The sequence below is a fragment of the Mustelus asterias genome, chromosome 8 (genome assembly GCF_964213995.1).
Source record: "Mustelus asterias chromosome 8, sMusAst1.hap1.1, whole genome shotgun sequence".
Taxonomy (NCBI): domain Eukaryota; kingdom Metazoa; phylum Chordata; class Chondrichthyes; order Carcharhiniformes; family Triakidae; genus Mustelus; species Mustelus asterias.
Genome location: NC_135808.1, coordinates 71,541,649 through 71,561,689, shown reverse-complemented (window position 1 = coordinate 71,561,689; position 20,041 = coordinate 71,541,649). Strand labels below are relative to the sequence as shown.

Sequence of the window (20,041 nt, the reverse complement as noted above, 5' to 3'; positions counted from 1 at the left end):
CTGTGCAATTTACACAATCAGTGAAAAGTGTGAAATCTTTATCTCCTCTTATCATACATCAAGGCATTTACCATATTACAATAGTGGAAAACATCTGTGCTGCAGAAGTACATTGAACATAGATGAGCACAGGCATTAGCATATATTGTACATATTTGTAATTCTAGTCTATGATTTAGATGCAATTGCAATGAATTTCTGAAAAGGTGTCTGTGTTGAAAATGTTAATATACACCTATTTACAGCATCTGTTACAAATGTTCATTTCTAGTTTTACTATGAGATTATTTTTAAACAAGGTGTCAACTCTGGGGTAACAAACTTTCAAGCAAATCTGATTAGCAAAGCAAAAGTGCAGCATTTGTCAAAGATTTCAATTTCATAAATGTTAAACCAACTATGAAATGTCGTCCGAAATTAGGCCCCCATGTTTCTGATTACATTACCAACTTATGTTCAGAAAGACATGAACGGCCATCAAGTTTGCAGGCAACAAATTGTCAGAGATAGCAAACAGTATTCTAGAGAAGGACTGAGATGTTTGCAAGTGGGCAAAACAGTGGCAGATTAAATCAATGCAAATAAGTGCAAAGTATCACACACAAAGCAAAATGAAAGGTACAACAATTGAAATAGTTAAAGACCATAAGACATAGGAGCAGAATTAGGCCACTCAGCCCATCGAGTCTGTTCCACCATTTAATCATGGCTGATATTTTTTTCATCCCCATTCTCCTGCCTTTTCCCCATAACCCCAATCCCCTTATCAATCAAGAACTTATCTATCTCTGTCTTAAAGACACTGAATGACCTGGCCTCCGCAGCCTTCTGCAGCAAAGAGTTCCAGATTCACCACTCTCTGGCTGAAGAAATTCTTCTTCATCTCGGTTTTAAAGGATCATCCCTTCAACCTGAGGTTGTGCCCTCTAGTTCTAGTTTTTCCTACTCGTGGAAACATCCTCTCCACGTCCACTCTATCCAGACCTTGCAGTTTCCTGTAAGTTTCAATAAGATCCTCCCTCATCCTTCTAAACTCCAACGAGTACAGACTCAGAGTCCTCAACCGTTCCTCATATGACAAGCTCTTCATTCCAGGGATCATTCTTGTGAACCTCCTCTGGACCCTTTCCAAGTCCAGCACATCCTTCCTTAGATACAGGGCCCAAAGCTGCTCACAATGCTCCAAATGGGGTCTGACCAGAGCCTTATAGAGCCTCGGAAGTACATCCCTGCTCTTGTATTCTAGCCCTCTCAACATGAATGCTAACATTGCATTTGCCTTCCTAACTGCCGATTGAACCTGCACGTTAACCTGAAGAGAATCTTGAACAATGACTTCCAAGTCCCTTTGTGTTTCTGATTTCCTAAACATTTTCCCATTTAGAAAATAGTCCATGCCTCCATTCCTCCTTCCAAAGTGCATAACCTCACTCTTTTCCACACTGTATTCCATCTGCCACTTCTTTGCCCACTCTCCTAACCTGTCCAAGTCATTCTGCAGCCCCCCCTGCTTTCTCAATACAACCTACTTTGATTTATTGTCACATGTATTAACAGTGAAAAGTACTGTTTCTTGCACACTATACAGACAAAGCATCTCGTTCATAGAGAAGGAAATGAGAGAGTGCAGAATGTAGTGTTACAGTCATAGCTAGGCTGTAGAGAAAGATCAACTTAATGCAAGGTAGTCAGTCCATTCAAAAGTCTGGCGGCAGCAGGGAAGAAGCTGTTCTTGAGTCAGTTGGTACATGACCTCAATCTCTCCCTCTACATATCTTTGTATCATTTGCAAACTTTACAACTCATTAGAGGATAGGCTGAAAGGTTTCAGAGAACGATGATAGAGACGAGAAATGGGCAAGTGCGAATGAAACAAAAAAGATGGTGATAGGGTGAAAGGCAGGATGGCTTTCCCACATCCTTCCTTGCTTACATTTCTAACATTTTTTTAGTTCCAATTATGGTAATTGAATTGGCTTGGATTTAGGAGTTCATGGTGGAGTCTCAGCACTATACCCACAGAATCCGTCAGAACTCAGTTTTTGCAGCATATTTGCACATATCACTTGTTTGCAAACAGAAAGTTTATAAATCTACATAGGATCAGTTTAAAAAAATATTTAAATCATTCTGACAGCTGACATTATCCTCCAGTACCAGTGTCCTTATTAGCTATTCACAAACAGAGGAAATTTTCCACCTGGAAAAACTAGCACTATTAGTGGTGGTGAGGAAACTTCCCAACACTACCATATTTTTCCTTTTAATGTCAGAGTTCAAGAGCAAACTCTCTAGAGCAGCGTTATAGTACACGTAGTCCTGAAACTGCTGGCATTTCACTGTAAGACTGATAGCAAACACTGACAGCTTCACTATCACCATCACAGTAAAATCAGGCTGTCAACTCTGCTCGTCTCTCCAGTCACTACCTCATCTGCTGAGTATTTCCAACATTTTCTGTTTGTGCTCCAAGTATCTAACATATTTTCCTTTGTATAAGAATACGGAGTGATGTTGATAAATGAGGAGCACACAGGTCCAAGGCCTTTATAAAGCTGTTGGTTGGCAATTCAAGCATTGTATTTGATCTCGTCACTAAAAAACATTCAAGCGCTGGAAGTAGGTTGTAATAGAGTCAAAAGGCTAAACACTTGTATCTTAAAATCACAAAGTCATTCCAACAGAGTATGAAGCTATTTGGCCCATCTGGTCCATGCCATCTCCTGTAGAGCATTCCATTCAGCTCCATTCCACCACTATCACCATTGCCCCGCTAGTTCATTTCTCTGAAGTGCCCATCCAATTTCCTTTTCAAATAGTTGATCAAATTTCAGTTGGGGGGGGGGGAAAGAGAGAGAGAGAGAGAGAATCAGGAAATAATAGGTATCAGAGAGCTGGCACAGACGCAGCGGACTGAGAATGGCCACCTCCTGTGTTGCAACAATTCTGTGACTTGGAATCTTCTGTGACCTCTGCTGCCACTCTTGTAGGCACTGAGTCCCAGAAGAATAATGGCACATATCAGAGAATTGAATTACATGGGAACAAAATCTCTTCAACCATGACATCAGGCTATTAAAAGGATAATAGATAAGCTTACAAAATACAAAGGAAAATTGAAAAATGTATCTTAAGCTCCATTCCAAATTAAAACATAACTTCAGGTCAACAGTCACAAAGCAATAAAATGTAACAAGATTGTTCAAAGCATTTCTTCATGCAAAGAATGACTCATATCTGCAATGATCTTTGCAAGAACAATGTACAGTACTCAAGTTAATACAATGATTTCTAAGTTTACAAATAGGTCACTGAATGAATGGTTTGCGAGGTAAAGTTAAATAACCTAATTCTGGCAGACCTAATTCTAACCTAATAGGAGTGGGTAATATGATTGCCTTACCGGTTCAATACATAATAAATTGACTGTTAACAACATGTATAAATTTCCCATTAAGGCATCCAATTATGACCTGGAAAATCTACCATTACAACCAGAAAATTGCACAAATCTTTAGCAGTGGACGAGTACAGATGCACAGTTCACATAGCAAAATAGTTCAATAATGGCATCAAGGATATAGTTAAAAACAGGATTCACAAAGCTTCAAGATGAAGACCAAGTCTGAAAGTAAAGTTTTTAAAAATAACAGACGATCAAAAGGGATTAAAACATAGTTTGACAATACCTGAAGAGGTAGCCTAAAAACAAACTTCCCAGATCAAATTATGGGATAACATTATTGTCCATGCTGAGAGAGACAAATTATTGGCCGTTTCAGCCAGTTGAGGAACATCAGCTGCCATCTCTGCCCCCAGCCCCCATATAAATGGGTGATGCAAGCTCATATTATTTAACTAGAGTAACTATAATCTACAGCATTACTCAAATGCTTTTTGGAAACTGGAAATTAATGTCAAGATTTTTAATGTTCTATCAGAAGCAACAGATTTTTTTTTTTCAAAAAAAAAGGACAATTAATTAGTTTTCTTAATTTTTTGTGCCATGTCATGTCTTGAACAGATCATTGATATGCTCAGAATGTGAAAGTGGTGGACGAATGCACATTTAAATCAAGAAATTGCACAAATAAACAGAGGGAGGCTATTTAGCCCCTTGGGTTTTGTGCCGCAAGATCATGGCTGACCCGTCTATCCATTCCAGTTTTACAATCAGCATTTGACCTAGCATTAATATACAGAAAAGTTCCAAACTTCACAGAATTGTTACAGTGCAGGAGGCCATTTGACCCACTGTGTCCACACCAGCTCTCCAAACAAGCATTATGGCTGAGTTCCATTTCCCATCTTCGCTCCCATACCCCTGCACATTGTTTCAGGTAATCATTTAATATCTACTTGCATACCTCAATTGAATTTGCTTCCAACACTTCCAGACAGTGCATTCCAGACCCAAACCACCGTGTGTGTGAAGTGTTTTTGAAAGGAATGGTTCAGTGGCCATTTGGATCAATTATTCATGAAGTTCCCATCACTTAACCAAAAGTGTAAGGGCCACAGGGTGACAGAGTGGTTAGTATACTGCTTCACAGCACCAGGGACCTGGGCTCAATTCCGGCCTTGGGTCACTACCTGGAGTTCGCCCCGTGTCTGCATGGATTTCCTCCGGGTGCTCCGGTTTCCTCCCACAGTCCAAAGACGTGCAGGTTAGGTGGATTGTCCATGCTAAATTGTCCCCTTAGTATCCCAAGTCCGGATGAAGGAGCAGCGCTGAAAGCTCGTGCTACCAGATAAACCTGTTGAACTTTCAAGCTGTTGAGAGACTACTTACTTACTGTGCCTACCCCAGTCCAATGCCGGCAACTCCACAAGATGTTGAAGTCAGATGGATTAGCTATGGGAAATGTTACGGGGATAGGGCCTGGGTAGGATACTCTGTCAGAGAGAGTCGGTGCAGGAGTCGAATGGTCGCCTTCTGCACTGTCGGGATTCCATGATTCTCGCTCACACTTGAAATATAACAAGCACTTGGCTGGTACTTAAGTTATATTTTCACAAATGTGAAAAGCTTACTCGTCAAGAAGACCCACTGAGCACAATAACAACTACCTTTAAGCTGAAAGAAGCGACGAACGACAAAACGAAGCAGAAATACTGAGAATTTTCTTTCAATCACATTCGGAGAACCTACTCATTGCACAAACCCGGTGACAACAACTTTTATCTTTCGAATCAGAGCAACTTGCTACTGTCTGACAGCGAGCCCTATCCAACAAGTGACAGGCCAGCCAGCCAATCCCCAGGGCGAGTCTGCTTGGCAGAGCTGGCAGGCGGCCAGTCGCAGGGGGAGAGGGGCGGGAGCTGCGCTGCCAGCGGGTTTGGTTGCTCCTCGGGCTGGCGGCGCTGACTCTCCCGCAGCAGCACCAGCGCTTTGGTTACCGTGCACTCACTGAGGCAGAGACCGTGACCGGAGAGGCTGCAGCCGGCCGGGGCCGACAGCGAGTTCCATGTCGCGGTGCGGAACCGGCTCGGCCCTGAATCATAAGGGGAAAAACTCACCCTCCCCCCTAACCGGGCTTCGGAGGACAGGAGGCGGGACGGTCATTTCAAACTTAGGCCGGAGGAACATGGTCGGGCGGTGGGAAAGAAGCTCCGCGACCATGAGACGACGCCATCCGCCCGCCCTAATCTCCCTCTCCCTCTCCCTCCCCATCTTTGATAGCCTCCCAGATCCATGTCCTTACCAGGAAGTGGCAGCTGCCGCTGTGCGGGTTGTGGCGATGGCGCCGCTTTTAGCCGGCGAAGTGTGTGCGGCGGCTCGAGCTCAGGCTCGCGCGCTGATGTCAATACGGAGACTGCGCTGCCGCCATTGGCTGCAACCTCCCAGCATTCCCTGGGACACACACGCACGCAGGCCACGGAGGAGTGGGGGGGCACGGGCAGGGGGCGTGGCGTGACTGCAGCGCAGTGGAAGGAGGGGGCGTGACAGGGGCGCGCGGAAGAGGGGGGGCGTGGCGTGACTGTAGTGGGATGGGGCGTGACTCCAGCGCGAGGATAGGAGAAGGCGGGGCGTGACAACAGCGCGCGGGGCAGGGTGCATGGCTGCAGCGCGTGTGGAAGGTGGGGCGTGGCGTGATTGCAGCGCGTCAGGGAAGGGGGGGAGATGGAATGTTTTAACCCCGCGTGTGTCAGTGCATCCACCGAACGTGCTCAGCCTCTGAACAGTTGCTCAACCTGTGGAGGTGCTGCTTAAGCAAACTCATTGCATTGCTTTCTCCTGCTTTTTTGGACTGCCGATGCTCTCAGTCCTCTCTTTGATTTATTATTGTCATCTATTAGTGGAAAAGTATTGATACTTGCGCGTTATATGTCGAGCCTAGCTCATCTCCACAGCCGTGCCAATAAAGCTCCACACCTCCAATCCCAAAGAGAATATAACATCGCCCTGACAGAATAGTTGATCCTTTGTGACAATCAACTAATTTAACCGATTACAGAAACACCAACGAGGCTTGGCACTGAGAAGCAATTTTGCAGAGAGCAACTGTCAAAGTAGAAACAGCCAAGACTGCAATAAAACACATAGTTCATCCAAAAAAGCTATGAATAAAAAGGGACAAATTTTATATCACTTCTATTTACGTGGTACCTTGAAGGCAATAAACATCCCAGGGTACTTCACTGGAACAGTGACAAATAAAATACAACATCCAGCCACACTCAAAGATGAAAAAAACGAAATGCTGGAAAAAGTCAGTGAATTTTACGGCCTCACTTGCCTGCCCAAGGTCAATGGACCTTTCCATGTTCTGCGCCTTGCGCGCTCCTTTTCCCTTGGTGGGCAGGACAGTAAAATTCCAACCACTAAGTCTGGCAGCATCTGTGATGAGAGAATCAGTTAACTTTTAAGTCTGTAAGACTTCTTCATACAGAGATTTTTAAGTCAAAGGGCTTGGGCAAAGACATAGGTTTTCAGTAAGACCTCTCCCCTCATGGGAGAATCCAGGACCAGAGTTTTTAAAGTTTATTTGTTAGTGTCACAAGTAGGCTTACATTAACACTGCAACGAAGTTACTGTGAAAATCCCCTAGTTGCCACACTCCAGTGCCTGTTCGGGTACACTGAGGGAGAATTTAGCATAGCCAATGCTCCAAACCAGCAGGCCTTTTAGACTGTGGGAGGAAACCAGCGCACTCGGGGGAAACCCACAGAGACACGGGGCGAACGTGTAGACTTCGCACAGACAGTGACCCATGCCGGGAATCAAACTCAGGTCCCTGGCGCTGTGAGGCAGCAGTACTAACAACTGTGTCACCCTTAGAAGTCATAGTCTGAGAATAAAGGAGCGCCAATTTAAGCCTGAGATGAAGAGGAATTTCTTCTCTCAGATGGTTGTGTGTCTTTAGAACTCCTTGCTACTGAGAGCTGTAGAAGCAGAGTCCTTGTGTATATGTAAGGCTGCGATCGATTCTTGATCAGCAAGGGAATTAAGGGTTACAGGTAAAGGGCAGGAAAGTGGGCAAGAAGAATGTCAGATCAGCCATGATCCTATTGAATGGCAGAGCAGGCTTAAGGAGCTGAATGGCCTACTCCCATTCCTATTTCTTATGGTCGTATTGCACATGACCATGTGTACACTTGCTTTGCTGCCCAATATGGCAGTGAATCAGCAAATCATTTGAAGCAAACCTAAAGTAAGATGACACATTACAGCAAGAATGTATTCAAAAAAAGTATTGCAATCTTGAGTGAGGGTAAACTTAATTATGCGCACCCTGTGTGGTTACAACACCATGCCAGCCAGGGCTCAGTGAGTAGAACTCTCAACTCCAAACTAAAAGGTCAGAGATTCAAGTCCCACGGCACAGATTTGAGCACAAAATCTAGACAACTGTTCCTGTGCTGAGGGATTGATGCAATTTAGATGCGATCATAAACTGAGTTTACTCTCAGTTGAGCACAGAAGAACCCATGGCACTATTTCAATGAGAACCAGGGGAGTTAACTATGGCTCACCCAATAATGCAAAAAATAATTCTGGTCATTATCACGTTGATGTGTTTGCGGCACTTTACTTTGTCTAAAATGGCAGCCATGTTTACTGCAGAACAGAGACTGCACCTCTAAAACATTCATAATCTTGAAAGCGTGATGGGACACCCTGAGGTTATGCAAATATTATAATCACGTGAGGGGGGGGGGGCGGGCGCAGAAATTGACTCTCACCCTTCCAAGTCTGACTGTAACAGGTTTTCATTGTGAATTTTAAAAGGATAAAGGTATTTGACCTCTGTCTGTGCTTAACCATTTACATGCCAATTGTGAGGAAACTAGTCAGGTTTTCCTGCGTTTAAAACAAAAAGGGTTTTTTTAGTTATAAACACACCCAGGTAAGATATAAAAATATTCCAAAGGATAGTCCTGCATGTATCGACCTTTGCAACACACACACACAAGTATGCAGAATTACAAGCTATACAGTAGGCAGTTATTTATTTTTTTAGCCCAAATTGAAGTTCAATGCTGAAAGGCATAAACATTGTGAGTTTACTATTTGAGTCCTTAGTTGCAGCAAATTTTTCTCCAGGGTGGTCTTGAGATTTCAGAGTTGAAGCCCATGTAAATTGCAATTATAGAGACAATTTATTTTTTAAAACATAATCACTCTTTTCCAAAAGTAGATGATTTTTGCACCTGAGATTCTTTTCATTAAAAAAATTCTATATCAGTGCTGGATTTTAAACTGGAATAGAGATAGTATTTTGGAAGAGAATGGAGCTCGTATTACTTGATTATCAGCTTTTCCAGTCTACTGTTGTAGCAACCTGTGTGCTGTATTAAGAGATTCCAAAAATGGTTACCCTGGTCACATGATCAATCTTCCCAAAATTATTCCGGAAGTTGTTTGCTTATGGTATCAGGGTAGACCGTGGATTTTCTTTCATGGTCCAAGTGATTAGATTTTGTAATGTCCCAACCACTAGCTCCTGAATATTTATTATCCATCTTGAGATGGGAAGAACTCTTCATATAGCTATTGTTCCAGTAGACTTTCTGTCACTGCTTGCAAGGAAGCCTTATAGAAATGCAAATGTGAGTCTCATGCAATTTTCAGAAAATTATTTTGAAGTAGTTCTTGATGTCAGCAGGTATGAAATTTTGTGAGAATGTCATGGCATGTCTGAATTGTAATTCTCATTGAAACTTTCCAGAAACTGGTCAACTTGCAATACCAGACATCAGGTGACTTGTCACAGCCATCTCAAGTCTGTGACTTATTACTTTTAAAAAGTTATGTTTAAACAGTTCAATGTATAGTTAATCAGCCAATGAAATAATTTTTTTCTTTATTCATTTTATGGGGTGTGGGCATTGCTGGGTAGACTTGTATTTATTGCCCATCCATAGTTGCCCTTGAGAAGGTGGTGGCCAGCTGCCTTCTTGAAATTCTGCAGTCCCTGAGATGTAGGTACACCCGCTCATGCATATATCACATCACTGTGACTCCTCCATCACTTGAGGAACAAACTGCAAATTTCAATGAGCATTTTATTACATCCAAATGTTAAGAGAATTAAAATAACACATGCACACCCATTCACATTTTTAATCATATTGCATCCATTCTGTGCTGCTGTGATATTGTGTGTCAGAGGTAAAGAAGGTGTGGGTATTGGAGGTCAGAGAGTATAGGGAGGTTGGCGGGAGAGTGTTGGGGAGCAGTGGGGGTGTCGGGGGGTGTTGGAGGGGTGGGGGGATGTGAGGGGGAGAGATGGGAGGTTGAAGCTGTGTGAAAAGTGGGGAGGGGTGGGGCAGTTGGTGGTGGGGGGCGTCAGAGGAATTGGGGGTGGCCTGGGAAGGTTGGGATTGCGGGACGATCGGGAGAGGAGGGGAGGGTGGTCAGAGGACAGTGGGTGTCAGGGTCGAGGGTGGTCGAATTGGGTTGGGGATTTATTGTCAGGTCCGGGCGGTGGGGGAAGGGGGGTGGGTGTGTGGTAGCAGGTGAGGGTTGAGGACCATTCGGGGGGTGGGTGCTTGTTGTGGGGGTGAGGGGAGGGGTAGTCAGGGGTGTGGAGGCAATTCCCTAGGGAGGAATAGGTGTGGGTCTTTACAATACTTACCCAGAAGTTAGCAGAGATTATAATTCTTCTAACTTTTTCAGAGTAACTATTACAGTAACCCTGGCGTAACCATCCACATTATTTAAATCACATTTTTGGATGGTTCCCAATTCAAGGCAACTGCCCAGAAGAAGTTAGTATTTCTGAGCAATGCTGTGCAAACATTTACCTGTGAAGTTCTGAGAGAAATTCCTGAGTGCATCTTTCGGGTCCTCCCCCGCAATCTGATGCTGAGGAGTTTGGAAGCTAAGGCACTTGGGTTCTAGGAGGTTAGTGGGTTATCATTTGAATTTTGACTCCTGTTGAACTTCTGGACTGGCATTCAGGACTTCACTTTTAGTGAATTTTTCATCAACACAGGGTCCCTGTTGAGGTTTTCCGTTTGCTGCATGAGTTTCCCTGATCTCCACAAGTGTTGGCTGCTTTGGGGTAGGTTCCCTTCTCTTCCTCTTGTGTTTTGGGAATGGGCATTCTGCTAACTGTCCCATGGTCCCTGCAATACTACTGCCCCCAAATGTGTGGATGCTCAGCTCCTGCTGTACTCACCTGTGGCTCTTCAACTGAGTGGAGCATCACCCTCACACCTTCTTGGTCTATTTGGAAACTTCCCTGGTCCACATTTAAATCTGTCATGAAGGTGTCTGCTAAACAGATCACTGGTTCTCTTCCTCCATCCTTTTTAACTTTTATAGGCCCTCTCATGGACCTCTTTTCCTTCTGCTAGTCTAGCTTCAGCCCTTTTAAGTTCAGGTGGCTGTTGCTTAGCTATCGCAACTCTCACGGATTCTATCCTGACCCATTTCATGTCTTCTGGCCTAGCTTTGGCTTTGTTAGATTGCAGTGGTGTCTCCCTAGTTCTATCCCCCACCTGCAAGGTCTCTGAACCTCTCTTGGTTGCATGATCTTCAGAAGAGCCTTTCTCTATCACCCCCTCAAGGGCTTCTGAACCTCTCTCGGTTCTCTGCACTTTCCTGCTGGCTCATTACCATCTTTTCAGCCTCTCTGGACTGTCCCTGACTTTTCAGGAATATGATTCATGTGGATGGTTACGCCAGGGTTACTGGCTACCTCTAACTCCTCTTGCTGTTCAGGTAGTCTGATCTCTCTTTTTCGCTGTCTTCTTTGGAAAGATTCCTCGCTTTCTTGCTGTTTGTTTTTAAAAATCTCCTGCCTCTCTCTTTCCCTTTCTTTCTTTCCAAATCTTGGAGTTCAAGCCCTGTTCACCTCTGTTCCGGCTGTATTTACGTAAAAGCCATCTTTTTCTTTTTCACAATTCTTAGATTGCAATCCAATTCTTTTACCACCAGATTTAAGAGTTCAAATCTTCTGGTTTTTGGGTGAAACTAACTCCAACCCTTTCGCTACACTTTTTAACTCCTTGGCAGACAGAAACTTTAAATCCTCAAAAGTATTTTCCGTCTGTTCTAGAAAAGCACTCTCTTCAAATGTAAATGTTTTTGGTAGTACTGTTTCACTGTAAGAAAGCCAGGACTTGACTTTTTAAATTTTGTGTGCATTCTGATTACCATATTACAGGAAGGATGTAATTGCTCTGGAGAACAAGCGCAGAGAAGATTTACTGGAATGTTGCCAGGGCGAGAGAATTGTAGCTACGAGGAGGGATTGGAGATGTTCGGGTTGTTTTCCTTGGAACAGAGAAACTGAGGGGTGACAAGTGAGGTGTACAAAATTGTGAGGGGTAAGGAGAGAATCGACAGGAGGAAGCTGTTCAGAGTTCAAAAACCAGGGCTCATTGATTCAAGCTAAGTGGCAGAAGGATTAGAGGGGACATGAGGAAATATTTTGTGCAGAGGATGTTAGTTGTCTGGAATTCGCTGCCTGAGTTGGTGGTGGAGGCAGAGATCCTAAACCCGTTTTAAAAATACCTGCATCTGCAATGGGCCATGTGCAGGACGATGGGATGAGAAAGGGCACCTGGGTGTTTCTGGGTCGGCATGTATAAGGTGGGCAAAATGGCCCCCTTCTATGCTGTATCATTGTCCTATGGATTAATTTAGTCCTCTCTTCCAATCACTCTCGTTGTCTGTGGATTCAAATTCCAGGTGTTGGGTGGAATTCTCCCAAAACAATTCTCAGCATTAAATTTGCATAAAAACTGGAGTACGTCCCGCTGGTTTTTTCAGCGAGATTTTCAAAATGAATTTCCCACATGAATCTCCCAGCGTGAATCACATGAAAAATAAGTGAGCAGGGCCTATTCCCACTGGAGAGGCTGGCAGCAAGACGCTGAGCGGGCCACTGCCGATCTGTCAACGTTGAGATCAGCGCATGTGCAGTTGCCTGCACTGCTGTGCTCCCAATCACTGGCCAGCCCCGCGACCCCGCATTGCTGGCACACAGAATACACCCCCGCCCCAATCGCTGGTCCCAGGATATGTCCGGGCCAGACCCGTCCCCCGAGCCTGCCTCGATCTCCCCGCATCCTCCCTAGCAGTCCCGATCTCTTCCCCCAACTCCCGCAGTCCCGATCTCCCCCCCTGCCACCACCAGCAGCCCGACCCTTTCCCCCAGAGATATGAAAAATTAAACAAAACCTCAAACTTTACCACAATCTGCAAAATTCCTAGTTTAATGGTGACTGGGCATTGTGGCTTTGTAGGTAACAGCCCTGCCTCTGATCCATAAGCTCCGGGTTCAAGTCCTATTCCAGGACATTTTGATCATCTTGGTTCACAACATCGCCAAACAAGTTAATAATCAGCTGGCTAATGTTTCCAACAGTGGCACAATGGTTAGCACTACTGTCTCACAGCACCAGGGATCTGGGTACAATTCCGGCCTCGAGTGACTGTGTGGAGTTTGCATGGTCTCCCCATATCTGTGTGGGTTTCCTCCAGGTCCAAAGATATGCAGGTTAGGTTGATTGGCCATGCTAAATTGCCCCTTAGTGTCGGGGGGATTAGCAAGGTAAATACATGAGTTACAGAGATAGGGCCAGGCTGGGATTGTTGTTGGTGCAGGCCCGACAGGCAGAATGGCCTCCTTCTGCACAGTAGGAATTCTATAATTCTAAGATTCTAACCCAGGGCAGCGGTAAGGGTGGGAGAGATTCCTGGTCAATCATTCTTGATGGGGACTGATGGCCCCTCATGCTCATAATCGCTTCCCCCCCTCTAAAACAGAGAGATATCTATGGTTCCAAAACGATGGGTGACTATTGCGTACAAGAGGGGAGTGGAGGCAACCATCCTGTTCCAGTGAGTATGGTTGGTCATTTAATTATTGTTATGAGGTTCCTACCTCAGATTTAGACAATCATTTAGGTTTAACCTGAGGGCAGCACAGTTAACACTGCTGCCTCACAGCGTCAGGGACACGGGTTCGATTCCTGGCTTGGGTCACTATCTGTGTGGAGTTTGCACATTCTCCTCATGTCTGCGTGGGTTTCCTCCAGGTGCTCCGCTTTCCTCCCACACTCCAAAGGTGTGCAGGTTTGGTGGATTGGCCATGCTAAATTGTCCCTTAGTGTCAGGGGGACTAGCTAGGGTAAATGCATGGGGCTCGGGCCTGGGTGAGATTGTGGTCATTACAGACCCGATGGGCCGAATGGCCTCCTTCTACACTGTCGGATTCTATGGATTCTATGGACAGTTTTCCTGGATCTCAGGAAATCTTGCATCTAAAGGAAGACATGCTTCATTAAAGAAGTAAGTGCATTTAAACCACTGATTGTGAATCAAGATGAGCAGGAATGCTTCCTCCCAACCCACTAAGCTTATCTGCTTTCCTGTCTACCACCTCTGCCCTAACCACGGCACCAATGGGATTGTAGATTAAACCCAACCCCAGGACCAGCGACCACCAATCCCTTAAATTCAGCCCCTCTTCCCACTCACATTGCAACCACCAAAGCTGCAAGCCCCATACTAGCTCCTGGACCACAGCTACCTCTTGGAACATTCCCTAACCAACAGGGACTCTCAATTCTCTCAATCTTGCTGGCTTCTGGATGGGAAACCTGCTGCAAAATAGACACACATTGTAATGTTAGAACTGGAAAGCATGTGGAGAAACCTGGACTCTGGGTGTTTATCCAACTCTCTTCTGCAATCTGACAAAGCCTACTGTGGTGATATAAACAGGGCCTAGTTTTAAGGCTGATAAAATTGGATATCCTAAATTACAGAATTGGGCATATTAAAATCAAACACCGTCAAATCTCAGGCAGGCCAATTGTACAATACACAAACGTGTCTGCGCCTGACCCATCAACCACCCATCAAAGGTTTCTCTACTTGACATTTAGCAGGAGATCATTGCACCCCATTGAAATGCACCGGCCTATTGTTAGAAGCCCAGATCGGGCCAGACTTTCCGTCACCGAAAGTTCCTGGGAGATGGGACACCTGGGGGCGGACCCTGGTGTCCTGTCAGGCAGACATCAAGAAACCCACTGGGTATTGGAACCCCCTCCTGGGACCTCATTGGCCGGAAGCCAGAGAAGTTTCTGGAAAGGCAACCAGGCTGGGGGATAAAGGGACACACTTTGAGAGACCAGCAGCGAAGACTTGACAGGGGAGACGGCTGTGACAATTTGGAAGACTGACCAGAGAAAGAAGGAAGGAAGAAGCTGCCGTCGAGACTCACCTTCGTGAAGATGGACCAGAGGGACTCAGAGAATCGAGCTTGCAGTTTAACCAAGCCATCTTTGCGGGTAGTATACTTGAATCTGGGGTATCTGGGGTATCCTCTTGGGCGGCACGGTAGCACAGTGGTTAGCACTGCTGCTTCACAGCTCCAGGGACCTGGGTCCGATTCCCGGCTTGGGTCACTGTCTGTGTGGAGTTTGCACATTCTCCTCGTGTCTGCGTGCGTTTCCTCCGGGTGCTCCGGTTTCCTCCCACAGTCCAAAGATGTGCGGGTTAGGTTGATTGGCCATGCTAAAATTGCCCCTTAGTGTCTTGGGATGCGAGGATTAGAGGGACTAGCGGGTAAAATATGTAGGGGTATGGGGGTAGGGCCTGAGTGGGATTGTGGTCGGTGCAGACTCGATGGGCCGAATGGCCTCTTTCTGTACTGTAGGGCTTCTATTCTTCATGTTTTATGTGGGTAATTTAAGGGTTAATAGTGTTATTATTAATAAACTTGTTGAACCTTTACTTGTGTTTGTCCTTTGTCCATCTTGCAAATAAGGACACCGGGGTAAAACCTTAGAGTAAGCAAACTGGTCAAAAGTATCTGAGAATTAACAGGTACAACGCTACCTTAGTGAGTAGCAGATCCATGTGTCTCACGCAGCATAAACCTTTGCTTTTGACAAGTGACCTCAGAAGAATGTTTGGGCGACTGCCATGATTCATGGTGGCATAGAATCCATTTCACACACTGAAAGCAAGCATTGCCACGATGAATAATGGGAACCTCCAAGTCTTTGTCTTGATGACTGAGGAAACACAAACAAAAGGGTGTTTCAAGCACACAAATTCAGAATTCAAATGACTTGTCAACTGTTTGTGCTTTATTTTTGGAATCTGTAACTACATCTCAACACTTGGACGTCCAAAGTAATTCATTCAACCAACAAAAGTGGCATATTCATGTTGTCCATGATTAACAACTGACTAAATCCTCACTCAAAACTATAGATTCCAATTACCCTGCAATCTTTAAACAGTTCAATCCTTCCAGGAAAAAAATTGTTTCTCCAATATTTATCTAAAGAGTATTTTCAGCCTCTTGTTACAAGATCATACTTAGAATGAAAATATAATAGTAAGAGTAAGTTAAATTAAAGTTGGCAGTGCAATGACAGGATATATTTGACTTTTTTATATAAACATGTTCAAAGAAGATGACATTCGACTCTGAATTAAAAATTCTATGCTAAATGGAAAATCTTTGATTTTACCTTATTACGTAACACTGACCACTAAATCACTAATTCAGAGCTCATGAAACAGCAGGGGCAGTCCCATCTTATACTTCTTTCCAACTTCACAAAGATTCAGGAGAAGTGTGACATCTTGATGATGGCTAGGTGCCATCACAGGTTGATGAAACTGCAAGCTGATACTCATTGCACAGGAAGAAATATTGTGGACATACATAAACATCATTATGCTGTCGAGTTAATGGGAAAAGCCATATGTCTTAACTGTTAATTTAAGAATTTTGTCTATTTAATGGACAAAGCCATATGTCTTAAGTACTAATATAAGAGGCTTATAGTTCTTGTTAACTCCTAAAGCACAATGCCTAATCATTGCATGCAAGCACAAAAAGGAACGATTATAGTTATAAAGACAACCCTGCAAGGTCACTTCTGTAGAAGGAATGCATTTAGGTGATAAGGGGCAGTTGTGGTTAGGATAAAGAGAGTGTGTACTCACTTAATATGGGTTGTATTATTGTAGAGTGTTTCTATTAAACATAAAGTTTGATCTCAGGTGGACAATGGTTAGGTGCTTTATTGAAGCCCACAAATTAAACCAGGAATAAGCTCTGGTGTAATACCCTGATGTGGTACTTCACTGTTGACATCATCCCATATGTGCTTATTATCCTGTATATACCCAATGGCTAAGTAACCATTCTCTCCAAATTTCACATGAAAAGCAACAATGTTTTGATTTTAATAATCTTATACAGGGGCTTTCAAAAAGCCTTCAATATGGCACTGCACAACAAAATCAGGAGTAAAGTCAGATCGCTTGGAGTTGACAAGTTGCAGAATGGGTAGCAAACTGAAACCAGAACAGAAAACAGACAGTAGGTGTATAAGATAGTTACTGAGATTGGTGAAAGGTGTTCCGCAGGATCTGTGCTGAGACCAATGTTATCACTATATAAATTTAGATTTGGAAATCAAAAGTAGAGTATCAAAATCTGCGGACAGTCCCAAATGGGTGTGGTGTTAAGGTTGGTTGGGATGGGTGTTGCAGGGGTAGTATAATTAATACTGTGGAAGATTATGACAAAATGCAAGAAGATATTAACAAATGGATGAGTAATTGGCAAACTAATTGCAGTGCATATCATTATGAGATGATGCATTTGATAAGGAAAATAGGAAAGTCACCTTTTCCTTTGAAAATAATCTAAATGGGATAGAGCTGTAAAGAGAGGTGAGATGTTCACAATCACTAAAAGTAGCAATGTCAATTTACAAAACAATGAAAAATCTCGAGTTCAGTTCTAAGGGAATAGAATTCAAAATACAAAAGAACTTGGAGCAGGAGTAGGCGATTCAGTCCCTTGAGTCTGCTCCACCACTCAATACTATCATGGCTCTTCCCGTCTTGGCCTCAACTCCACTTTCCTACCGTTCTCCATAACCCTTCAATTCATTACTGATTAAAAATCTCTCCTTAGACTTACTCAATGTCCTGGCATCCACTGCACTCTGGGGCAGTGAATTCCACAGATCCACAACCTTTTGAGACATGTAATTTCTCCTAATTTCTGTTTGAATCTGCTACCCCTTATCCTAAAACTATGACCTCTCATTTTAGATTGCCCCACAAGGGGAAACATTGCTGCTCTACATCTACTTTGTCAATCTCCTTTATTATCACATACTTCAATTAGAACTCCTCTCACACTTCTAAACTCTATAGATAATAGGCCTAAACTGCTCAATATCTCTTCATTAGACAAATCTCTCCTCTCTGGAGTTAATCTAGTGATCCTCCTTTGACCTGCCTCCAATGCAACTACATCTTTCTTCAAGTAAAGGGACCACAACTGTGCACAATACTCCAGGTGCAGTCTCACCATTGCCTTGTACAGTTGCAGCAACACTTAACTACATTTTATTATATTTCTTTCTCAATAGATGTCAAAATTCCATTTGCCTACCTCATAACCTGCTCTACCTGCAGATGAGTTTTCTGCGATTCATGCACGATGACACCCAGATCCCTCTGCACCGAAGCATTCTGAAACAGAACTTTGTTTGGAACACACTTAGTGTTCTGTGCAAGTTAATTGTCTGAATGTTACAAAAATTATGTAAAAAGCACTCGAGAACATGCAAAAAACATTTACATGGATGATGCTGGAATGAAGAGGATACAACTAATTTGAAATAGTGAACAGTCTGGGACCCTTCTATAGAAGAGAAGACTGAGAGGTGACTTCATAGAGGACTGCAAAATTATGAAGGTGTTCAATACTGGGATAGATATGGGGAGTCCAAAATTTGATTTGATTTATTATCAAACTAAAACTAGGGGCCATAAATATAAAAGTCATTAATTAATTCATTAAAAAATTCATGAGAAACCTCTGTACTTAGAAAATAGTGAGTATGTAAAATTCATTACCAAATACGGTCGATGAAGAAAATAGCATAGATGTATTTTAAGAGCAGCTAAGCAAGTGCACAATCATAGTATCAATACAGTGCAGAAGAGGCCATTTGACCCATTGACTCTGCACCCTACCTATGCCCAATTGCTTGACCTAACCCCATAACCCCACACATTGATCATAGCCAATCCACCTAACCTGCACAACTTTGGACTGTGGGAGGAAACCGGAGCACCTGGAGGAAACCCATGCAGACACGGGGAAAATGTGCAAACTCTACACAGACAGACACCCAAGGCTGGAATCAAACCAGTGTCCATGGCATTGTGAGGCAGCAGTGCTAACCATGGCGCCACCGTGCCGCTCACAAGAGATAAAAGAGAAAGATTTGTAGATAGGGTGAAATGAACTAAGTTGGGAGGAGGATCATGTGAAGCATATACACTGACGTAGCCCAACTGGGCTAAATGTTCTATTTCTGTGCTGTGAAATCATATGTAATTTTGAATATTCAGTCAGCCAAAGGTTTCAAGATTGTAACAATGTTTATGTTGTATTGCAGCTGCATTTTTAAAAAAAACAATAGAAATTCATCATTCAAGCTGCAAATAATTTGGTGAACATGCTGTTCTCTTTGGGACACCTATTTTTTTTATCTCTTTCTCTCGAAGACTCTCATTAAATTGCATCTGCCACATGTTTAAAGTTTTTGATGTCTTTTGCAGTTGTCCTCATGGCTTGAACAACTCCCCACTTTAAAGCAATTGACCTTGCACTCCCTCCCAAGTTTAACTCATGCCTGTATGTCAAGAACAAATGTGGACACCTTGGGACTGACGCTTCTGTAACACCCATTAACCTAACTAGATTGATTGGGCGGCGTGCACGGTGGCACAGTGGATAGCACTGCTGCCTCAAAGTGCCAGGGACCTGGCTTTCGATTCCTGGCTTGGGTCACTGTCTGTGTGCTGCTACCTGCTCATAAAGTAACAAGGCAATGAATAAATTCAAAGCCTTCCTTTCCCACAAATTAGTTTTTTTTAAAACAGTAATGGTTTTGATTTAAGAAACAAGATGAAAACATGATTATATTGCAGCATATTTTTAACCTGGACGAATGTTTCATGCCCTTGTTGCACTTTCATATGGTTAAAAACGAATGCATTTCGTGGTTGGGGATACCTTTCACCAGTCATTTTGAATTGAGAATAGTGCTTGCAGACTTTTTTGACTCTTTGAAATGTGTTCATCCGACTAGTGTGCTGAAGGTTTGAGACAACTTGGTAACTATGTTTTCTAGTTCTATCATTAGAATTTCATACAAGTACCTCATGATAAATGCTCCATATATTGGTAAATCGTTAGATATCTAGATGGATACGTGCCTCTCTTTCAATGTATACTCAAGATGATCCATTGATTTTCCTTGTTGATGTGTTAATCAAATGTGTTAATAGGGGCTGCACAGTTGTTATCACTGCTGCTTTACAGCGCCAGGGTCCCGGGTTTGATTCCTGGCTTGGGTCACTGTCCGTGCGTTGTCTGCATGGGTTTCCTCTGGGGGCCCCAATTTCCTCCTACAGTGCGAAAGACGTGCTGGTTATGTGCATTGGCCATGCTAAAATCCTCCCTCAGTGTAGAGTCATAGATATAGAGTCATAGAGGTTTACAGCATGGAAACAGGCCCT

General features: G+C 43.6%; 1 protein-coding gene across 3 annotated transcripts in view; it reads right to left on the bottom strand.

The window, feature by feature from the left end:
- Positions 1-5,867, bottom strand: part of nek7 (NIMA-related kinase 7) — a 179,557-nt gene extending 173,690 nt beyond the window's left edge. The window contains exon 1 of one of the 3 annotated variants that reach the window (XM_078218147.1): positions 5,706-5,867. The gene's annotated coding sequence lies outside the window, so the exon portion shown is untranslated. Of the gene's footprint in view, positions 1-5,070; positions 5,201-5,705 lie in introns of those variants that run through there. The other 2 variants (XM_078218149.1, XM_078218148.1) reach the window with 2 other exon arrangements.
- Between the last annotated feature and the right edge of the window lie 14,174 nt (positions 5,868-20,041).